The sequence below is a fragment of the Cebus imitator genome, unplaced genomic scaffold (assembly GCF_001604975.1).
Source record: "Cebus imitator isolate Cc_AM_T3 unplaced genomic scaffold, Cebus_imitator-1.0 Scaffold35, whole genome shotgun sequence".
NCBI lineage: Eukaryota > Metazoa > Chordata > Mammalia > Primates > Cebidae > Cebus > Cebus imitator.
Genome location: NW_016107350.1, coordinates 10,061,068 through 10,071,610, shown reverse-complemented (window position 1 = coordinate 10,071,610; position 10,543 = coordinate 10,061,068).

Here is a 10,543-nt window from a genome sequence, read left to right as displayed (position 1 = left end):
AAAAAAAAAAAAAAAAAGTAAAAAAATTAAAAATTTTAAAAATAGGAAAACTCTTCTAGAAGAAATAAAGAAAAAATATGCTTAGACAGCTGTGCAATCTACTTAAAGCTAAGTGTTATTATGCATGAGTCTAAAAGTTTATAAATTTTAAAAGTTACAGTATGCTAAGGTTAATTTATGATTGAAGAAAGAAAATCCTTCATAACTTTAGTGTAGCCTAAGTGTACCGTGTTCCTAAAGCCCACAGCAGTGTACAGTGATGTCCTAGGCCTTCACGTTCATTCATCTCTCACTCACCGACACAGCCAGCGCAGCCTCCAGTTCTACAAGCTCCATTCATGGTCATTGTTCTGAATATGTGGACCATTTTTCATCTTTCTTACTGCATTTGTACTCTACCGTTTCTGTGCTTAGATGTGCTAAGGTGTACAAATACTTACTATTGTGTTACAGTTGCCTATGGTTCTCAGTACAGTAACATGCTGTACAGGTCAGTAGCCTAAGGAGCAATAGGCTTTACCACCTAGCCTAGGTGTATAGCAGGCTATTCCATCTAGGTTTGTGTAAGTCACTCTGTGATGTTCGCGTAACAATGAAATCGCCTAACGACACATAATGCATCCCCATGGTTAAGGAACTCACAACTGTATATATATTCCATTGCTTCTGTTTCTGCTGAGGACCCTGACTGTGCATCAAGCAAGTGCAATGAAGTGAGAGAGAAGGGACAGAGGTGTTTACAACCAACTGAAGATGCAATTTCAGCAGGATAAGGAGGAGCGTGAAGACCCAAGAGCGTTAGGGTAAATTACCGGAGGTAAGCTCAGTGGATTGTGATCCCCCTGGACTTGAAGGATTGCTGGAGAGGGGCATCATCGGGTGTTACAAAGTCAATTCTAAACACTGTCCAATTAACATTACACAAGATAAATACTGAAACAGCTGTTTCCGTTTTTCTTCAGACTTGCAAAGGTAAGATTGCTGCTACAAAGGCCGGGCAGAGAGTGCCACTCCTCCCTTCTTGGAACTCAGGCAGAGGGCCGCCTCAGAAGGTTGGAGTGGGAGGCGGGAGGGGAATGGGTTGCTTCAGCAAGAGTGACAGTGCAGATGTGGGGTAAAAGGGGCCCGGGAGAGCCACTCACACCCCACCAACACCGTGGAGATTCAGGGACTTTCCCGTAGCCCTGCAAGGGCCAAGCAGTAACTGAGAATTCCATCAGGTGCCTGCCTGGGGTCACCTGGACTGGAGCAGGGGGATGCATAGGCCAGGGCTAACAGCCCAGGGACGGGAGCCAGAAGGACGTTGTAGCTGGGTGTCCAGGAAGCAGGGCAGGGACGCAAGCTCCCTGGGAGTGTCCAGTGGGCAGAGAAAGTAGAACAAGTTTCCACCCAAAGAAGAGACCAAGCATGAGGACACACAGCTCCTCCCAGGCCTCCGAGGACCCAGCTGCCTGAGGACGATGTCTCAACATTCCAGAAGCTTCTCCCTGCCCCAGGACTTCTCTGGGTGGAGAAGGATTCGCAGGGACTTCTGATGAGAGGAGAAATTATGAAGGTGGGAAACTTTCATAAGGACTTCAAACTTCGAGATGAGTGAGAAATTTACTCAAAAGAGGCTTCCGTCTTCAAATAGAAAATACAGAATTACCTTGAGTGGCAAGATTGCTTTTCCAAGCCAAAATGGAGAGTGATTGTTATGGAGATTTTTTTCCACTGAGAGGAAAAGGCTCACATAGCAAATTCCAGAAATCTGGTTACCCTTCTGCATAACTGAATGGTGACTCTAAATTCTCATTGCTCTACATGCAAATGAAGCCATGCTATATAAAACAGCTCTTCATGTTGACAGAATTATAAAATAGTATTGGAATAGAAAGAGGCCTCAGGTCATCTAATTTAGTGGTTCTCAACAAAGAGCGATTTTGTCAACCAAAGACCCCACCCGGAGACATTTTTCACTGTCACAGCTTGGGAGGTGCTGCTGGTACCTAGTGATTGGAGGCCAGGGATGCAGCTAAACATCCCCCTATGCATAGGATGGCCCCCTGAATGTGGCCCTCCAATGTTAATAATGCCAAGGTTGAGAGATCCTAGTCAAATCCCAAATTCTACCTAGGCATTCAATTCTTGAGATAACTCCCTCCCGGCTCAGCCCAGCCAGCCTCGGCTTCAGAATTTCCAAGGTAATATGGAATACTACACAGCCATAAAAAAGATGAAACCATGTCCTTTGCAGAAACATGTATGCAGCTGGAGGCCATTACACTAAGTGAATTAATACAGAAACAGAAAAGAAGATTCCACATATTCTCACTTATAAGTGGGAACTAAACAGTGGGTACCTATGGACATAAAGATGAAAACAACAGACACAGGACTACAAAAGTGGGGAGGAAAGTGGGGGAGGAGCATTGAAAATTACCTATTGGGTACTATGTTCACTATTTGGCTGATGGGATCAATAGAAGCCCAAACCCCAGCATTGCACAATATACCCATGCAACAAACATGCGCACGTAACCCTGAATCTAAAATAATTAAAGGAAGAAACTAATTTCCAAGGTAATTTGCCCACTAAGTCATGGAGACAAGATTTTTTTCCCCAGCTCTGCTTGAGCCCAGAGTTTGTGCTGCTTTTTTTTTTTTTTTTTTTTTGAGATGGAGTCTCACTCTTGTCCAAGCTGGAGTGCAGTGGCATAATCTTGGCTCACTGCAACCTCCGCCTCCCGGGTTCAAGCCATTCTCCTGCCTCAACCTCCTGAGTAGCTGGAATTGCAGGCACATGTTACCACACCCAGCTAATTTTCTTATTTTTAGTAGAGATGGGGTTTCACCAGATTGGTTAGGCTGGTGACCAATTGGTCTTGAACTGCTGACCTCACGATCCTCCTGCCTTTCCCTCCAAAGTGCTGGGATTACAGACATGAGCCACCACGCCTAGTGCAGTCAGTGCTTCTTAAACCACTCTGTTATATGCCAAGGTCAGTCAAAACAGGGACATTGCACTTGTGGTATTCTCACTGCCCAGATGGTGGAATGTGAAGAGTTATCCTGAAAGATCCCCTTCCAAAACTCTCTCTCCCACGAACCTGTCACAGTACCTGGACTCTGTCACTGTGAATCCATCCTGTGGATGATGGCTACCCCGCTTCAGGAGCATCCTATGAAAATGCAGGTACTCCATCAAATTTGAAAAAAATTACAGTACAGTCTGAGCATGATACTGCCTGTTGACCTTGGCCAAGGTACTTGACCTCCTTGGGCCTCACTGTTCTCATCTATAAAACAGAAATAATAATTATACCTACCTTCACAAGTAGGTATAATTATTCTAGGTGAATAATTAATCTAATGAATAATTATATGTAAAACACCTAGAATACTGCCTGACACACAGTAGGCACAATTTGTAGTTGTGGTTAACTGTGTTTTCCTTTTTTTTCTTAGACGGACATCTCACTGTGTCACCCAGGCTGGAGTGCAGTGGCGTGATCCTGGCTCACTGCAACCTCTGCCTCCCTGGTTGAAGTGATTCCCCCGCCTCAGCCTCCTAAGTAGCTGGGACTACAGGCACCCACCACCACACCTGGCTAAGTTTTTGTATTTTTAGTAGAGATGGGGTTTCACCATGTTAGCCAGGATGGTCTCGTTCTCTTGATCTCATGATCCGCCCACCTCAGCCTCTCAAAGCGCTAGGATTACAGGCATGAGCACCATGCCTGGCCGGTAGTTAACACAGTGTCTTCAAGCAATCATAGGGGACATCTGCATGGTCCCTTTAAAAAGCCTGGCAGAAACCCAAGCTTTAGAAACAATTAGCAACTACAAAAGTGCAGCTTCGGCAGTTTCTTTTCAAGTTAGACAAACTATTCAAAACTGAACAAGCATTAATAAGAAGATGAAGAGTGGAAAGCAGTGAGTGATGGACTATTAACTTGGTTGCCAAGGAAACTCCAAGTTAGAGAGAAAGATTGTCGTGGAGATTGATGCAGACTCAGAAAGTAGCCCGTGGAACTTCTGCCCTTCTTTGCCCTTAGCCACGAGAGGAAAGGTGAACAGGGAGTTTGAGAGCTAAACCACAGGTTTGGGAGAAAGCCTCATGTTTCAGCAGAAAGCCTGCTTCTCTCTGACAGTGCTTGGCAGGTCTAATGAGGACAGCCAACAGGATAAGTTAGACGTTGCCCTGACCAGCAGCAAACCTACCCTTAGGTCCAGAAGAGGAAGAAAGTGGCGGAGTTTGTGTGTTGGCCTTTGAACCCCTAAGTATACCATGGGAAAAAGATAAATATTTCCCCTAAGAAGAAGAAAGAAAAAGAGGGTAGGATGCACTGTAAGAAAGGGCTGTGTGAGTAGTATCTAGATGTTGATGTTTCTGGAAAATTACTTCCCTATCATCTTACAGATGCGTTCGGGATTTTTTGTCATGGTAAAATACACATGACATAAAATTTACCATTTTAAAGCATACAATGGCATTATTGTATTCAAAATGTTGTGCAACCGTCACCACTCTCTAGTTCCAGAAGGTGTTCACCACCCCCCAAAGCAGCCCCATTCGTAGTCACTCGCCACCCCCCAGTTCCCTAGCTACCATTAATCTGTTTTCTGTCTCTACGGATTTGCCTATTGCATATATTTCACATAAACGGGATCATATACTACATGGCCTGTGTCTGACTTCTTTCACTTAACCTACACTATAACTTTAGCCTTTTCATGGCCAGATAATATTCCATTGTATGGATATATCACATTTTCTTTTTCCTTTCATCTGTTGATGGACATTTGGGTTACTTCCACCTTTTGGCCATTGTAAATAGTCCTGCCATGAATATGATGTACAAGTTTTTGTTTGAACACCTTGTTTTGATTCTTTTGTGTGTATACCTGGACTGGAATTGCTGAAGTATATGGTGACTCCATTTAACTTACCGAGGAACCACAATCTATTTTCCATAGCAGCTGCAACATTTGAATTGTTATGGATTTTTGCCAATTGAATTAGGAAGAAACGGTAGTACCTAGAGCTACAGGGAACATTGCTGTTGGCCGCTTTGCAAAGCAATCTGGCAGTGTGAGGAACAGTGTAGCTTCAAAGAAAAACGATGGAATGCAAATCAAATATACCTGGGTCCCATGGTACTAGTTGGCAAAACAACCTTCTCTAACCTCAGTTTCTTCTTCCGTAAATGGGCTTCTTCTTCTGCTCCCTAGGGTATGGTAAACATTAAACAGCTTTGCCAAAATACCTGGCACCTGATAGGCACCCTATAAGTTCTAGCCATTGTTATTATAATGTACACCGTTTCAGAATGTATAGACATAAAAGTCATGTTATTTAATTGGAAAATTCTGCCCTTGAAAACCTATGTGAAGAAAATCGAGTCTACTCTTTCTACTAAGGAAAAACACCTTCAAAATACATGTCATATTATACATAAGTCAAAAGTACCATTCTTAAGCAAGAAGGAAATAAAACCAATTCTTCAGCACCAGCTGTGCCCTGGGTTCTGGGTTAACTTCTTGACATATTCATTCATTGAACATCCATTTATTGAGCCTGCATTACTTACTACTTACTGAACTCGGCCCTGGTGATACAGTACAGAACAACAGAGACAGAGTTGTGAAAGAAAATAAATCTTGGGGCCCCCAAATCACTAAGCTAAATGGAAAAGTCAGGCTAGGAACTGCTTAGGGCCAACCCGCCTCCCATTCTTTACCCCTCTGCTCACTGAGATAAATGCATATCTAATTGCCTCCTTTGGAGAGGCTAATCAGAAACCCAACAGAATGCAACCATTTGTCTCTTATCTACTTATGACCTGGAAGCCCCCTGCCTGCTTCAGGTCTTCCCGCCTTTGCTTCAAGTTGTTCTGCCTTTCCAGGCTGAACCAATGTTTACCTTGCATATGTTGATTGATGTCTCATATCTCCCTAGAATGTATAAAACCAAACTGTGCTCTGATCACCTTAAGCACGTCAGGACCTCCTGAGGCTGTGCCACAGGTGCATGTCCTCAAACTTGGCAAAATAAACGTTCTAAATTAACTGAGACCTGTCTCATATTTTCAGGGTTCACACAGTCCCTCCCCTCAGGAAGCTTATATTCTAGCAGGAAAGAAGGGTATAAAACAATTAATAGTAATAGCTAACATTTACTGAGCACATGTTTTGTGCCAAGCCTATTCTAAGTCAGGTGTTGGTAAACTATGAGCCATGAGCTAAATCTGGCCCACCACCTGTTTTTATAAATAAAATAGTATTGGAGTACTGCCATACCCACTCATTTATGTATTATTGTCCATGTTTGCTTTTGCACTATGACAGCAGAGACCACAAGGCCCACAAAACCTAAAATATTTACCATTTGGTCCTTTACAGGAAAAGTATACTAAACCTCTGTTCTAAGCACAACAGGAGTTGTCCTTAGACACAGGTACGGTACTCTTATGATGCTCATTTTTCACATGAAGGGACAGGCACAGACAAAGTCACTTGTTCAAAGTCACACATGTAGAAAGTGAAACAAATCTATTGTTTAGTGTGACTATAAAATTCATGCTTTACAAACTATACTATTCTGCCTATCCAAACAAATACAGGGTCATTTCATCACAACTGTAAAAAATGTTGTGCAGAAGAAGAGCATGTGGTACCTCACTGAGTTGTATAGCTCAGGCTATATTTAGGATTTAAAGGGTCAGGAAGAATTGGGGGTGGAAATGGGACACATTTCAGGTGTAGGGAACAGTGAATGAAGGACTTGAGACAGGAAAGGACTAGCCCATTCCAGGAACAGTGTAGCCTATGGGAGAGGCAGGAAGTAGATGATGCAAGGTCAGGTGGGCCACGCTGAAGATATTGAACTTACTCTAAGACCAGTAATGAGCCATTGAAGAGTCTTATTCAAAAACATGCTAATACTATATTTGCCTTTTTTCAAAGGTGGCTCTGGACAGTGTGGAGACAAGCTTGGGATATGAGAACTAAGAGCAAGACAGACTCATTAGAAACAATTGCCAAAGTCCAGATGAGAGACAGTGGTGGTTTGACCAGGGCTAGGACAGGAGAGGGAAGTGACAGATTCAGAAGGGGAAAGGGGCAGAATCAGTAAGACTTGGCACCTGACTGGCTATGATGGTGAGAGGGAAAGGGGTCAGGGTTAGGCACCCAAGTTTCTGGCTTGAGTACGTAGTATGTATTGCTTCTGGCGGATTGGTCTGGGTTTTGAACTGTAACAATGCAATCTGTTGTGGCTAGTTTGAAAAAAAAAAATGATTACAAAAGGGTATCAGATGCCTAAGAGAATCTTTGTTAGAAAAAGCAGATCTAGTTCTAGGCTGAGTTTCCAAGAACAACTCCCTGGTGAAAACAGCAAGGAAACTCCAGAACAGGGCTACATCTGCTTACACCTGTGTCAGCAAAATGGAGATGGCCCTCCTGCTCCTTTCCAGCTTCACTGGGAAGCAAAGGCCCTGGTGCATCTGATTGGTTGGATTGGTGGATTCTAGGTCACATGACTGCATCCTAGCAGCAAGGGAGACTGGGAAATGTAGTTTATTTTTATTTCGTGTTTTGGCTTGCATGTTTGAGAAAAATCAAATGTGGAGAAAACATTCTAAAGATTTTAAGTTCCTTCTGGCCTGGGTGTAGTGCCTCACGCATGTAATCCCAGCACTTTTGGAGGCCAAGGTGGCTGATCACTTGAGGCCAGGAGTTGGAGACCAGCCTGGCCAACATGGCAAAATCCTGCTTCTACTAAAAATGCAAAAATTAGCTGAGCATGGGGGCACACAGCAAGGAGCATTGCTCGAACCTGGGAGGCAGAGGTTGCAGTGAGCCATGATAGTGCCACTGCACTCTAGCCTGGGCAACAGAGAAAGACTCTGTCTCAAAAAAAGATTCTGGGGTGCTTCAAAGGGCAGACACCTGCTATACCAGATAGCAGGGAATTAGGGGTACAGTTAGGTGTTAGAGTTAGGTCACTTAGAATGAAAACACCAAAAGTGTAGTTGTTTTGAAAAGGGAAATAGGGGTTTATTTCTGGACCCATTGAATGAACAGTGCCCATGATATCCAGGAGGCAGCTGGAGAGATCTCATTTAATCCTCAAAGCAAACTATGAAATCTGCATTAAAATCCACGTGCTCTAATGTCACATAATAAGAATGTGGAAAAAACAGGACGTGATTCCAGGATATTTTGGCTCCAAAAGCCGCAGTGATTTCCTATCTCATAAACATTGTCTTCCAACTTCATTATCATCCTTTTAACCTCTGCCTATCTTTGGTTAATATAATTAATACTTTTAATTCTATTTTTATTACTCCCAACATGGCAAACACCATGGAAATCTCACCATTTGTCCCAGTCAAACACGAAGTGACCACAGCTCTCCAAAGGTCATGCTGAGATCACAGGTTTTGTGCTCCATCCATTCTGCGTAACTGAACTGGGGCGATGTGCCCCATGAAAAGATGCATTCTGAATTGTGGTTTTCAAAAAAAAAAGCTGTAGTGGGCAATGTTTCTCTTAGCACTACCCTTTAAATCACCACCAAAATTTACTCAGCCTTCCAGAGGAATTGGCCTAACAGCCTCATTCATGTTCAAGGAAGAGTCTACCATATTCCAACGGGCTTTTCTATAGAAATCTCATGTTGATTTTACAGTTTATATAAAAATGCAAAGGACTTGTAATTTAAGCCAAAACAATTTTGGGGAAAAATCTGGAGGACTTATATTACCTAGATTGCAAGGCTTACTATAAAGCTACAGTAATCTACACAGTGTAGTGTTGGCAAAGGATAATCATAAAATGAATGGAAAGGAAGAGATACAGAAATAGAGGCACACATACATGATTAATATTCAACAAAAGTGCCAACGTGATTCAGTCTTTTCTTCAAATGCAGCTTAACCAAGAGTTTTGCTCTTGTTGCCCAGGCTGGAGTGCAATGGCATTATCTCAACTTACCACAACCTCTGACTCGCGGGTTCAAGTGATTCTCCTGCCTCAGTCTCCCTAGTAGCTGGGATTACAGGCATGTGCCACCATGCCCCACTAATTTTGTATTTTTAGTAGAGATGGGGTTTCTCCATGTTGATCAGGCTGGCCTTGAACTCACAAGCTCAGGTAATCCACCCCCCTCTGCGTCCCATGCCCGGCCCGGAAGATTCCTTCTCATAGTTTTTCATCTTAAACTCTAGGAAAACAAAATACAAGGACCATTTCTCTCTATAGTACCAATAGTCATCAAAATTTATGTTGGGTGTTTTCCCCCCTTATTTTTTTCAAGGTTTGTGCTCTACCCTTTAACAAATGTTCACAACAAATTTTCTCTAGCTAAAATTTTTTCATCTTTGGAACATTTCCTACAACCAATAGTTTTGTCTTATCTTGGGATCTAGAGCTGAAAAGGGCTCAGACACCTGCGACTTAACCTTCCTTTCTTGCAGCAGGTAATTCTTTGCCTGGATGAGCTGAATTCATGCTGCTTTTAAAGCCCCAGAAGGCACTAGCACACTAGGCTCAGAAATGCTTTCTCAGAGCCAGGAAGCTCTTCTTAGGTCTGACATAAATCTCACATTTTGCAGTTTTAGCTTGCCTCCACGTTTTTGCACTTCCATAGTTGATCCAAGTCTCCTTCTTGGATCAAATAGCAGGGACTCTGCCTAGGTGCCCCTTGACGCCTGATCAATGCCTTTGTTCAGGTGTCTTTCATCTCTCGAGATGCCCACTGGCCACCCAGGGCTACCTGAAGACTCCCACAAAGGACTTGGTATTCAGGGTCATGGCCTGAGCCTCCGCCGATGGGAATCCTTTTGTAACTGCAGTGACCATCCGCCCTGTCTGCTGGTACAGTGCTGGTGGATTCCTGTTGTCCACACAATTATTATTATTATTATTATTATTACTTTTGAGACGGAGTTTCACTATTGCTGCCCAGGCTGCAGTGCAATGGCACGATCTCTGCTCACTGCAATCTCTGCCTCCTGGGTTCAAGCAATCCTCTGGTCTCTGCCTCCCAAGTTGCTGGGATTACAATTGCGTGCCACCACACCTGGCTAATTTTTATATTTTTAGTAGAGACGGGTTTTTCCACGTTGGCCAGGCTAGTCTCAAACTCTTGACCTCAATGATCCACCACCTCAGCCTCCCAAAGTACTGGGATTACAGGTGTGAGCCACTGTGTCTGTCTTATTTATTTATTTTTGAGACAGGGTCTCACTCTGCCACCCAGGCTGGAGTGCAGTGGTGCAATCTCGGCTCACTGTAGCCTCAACCTCCTGTGCTCAAATGATCTTCCCACCTAATCCTCCCAAGTGGCTGGGACTATTGGCAAGTGCCACCATACTTGGCTAATTTTTAAAGTTTTTTGTAGAGACGAAGTCTCACTATATTGCCCAGGCTGATCTTGAACTCCTCGGCTCAAGGGGTCCTCCTGCTTCAGCCTCCCAAAGTGTTGGGATTACAGGCAAGAGGCACCGCATGTGCCTAATATATTTGTTAAAATTTATATGTAGTTAAAATTAAAAAT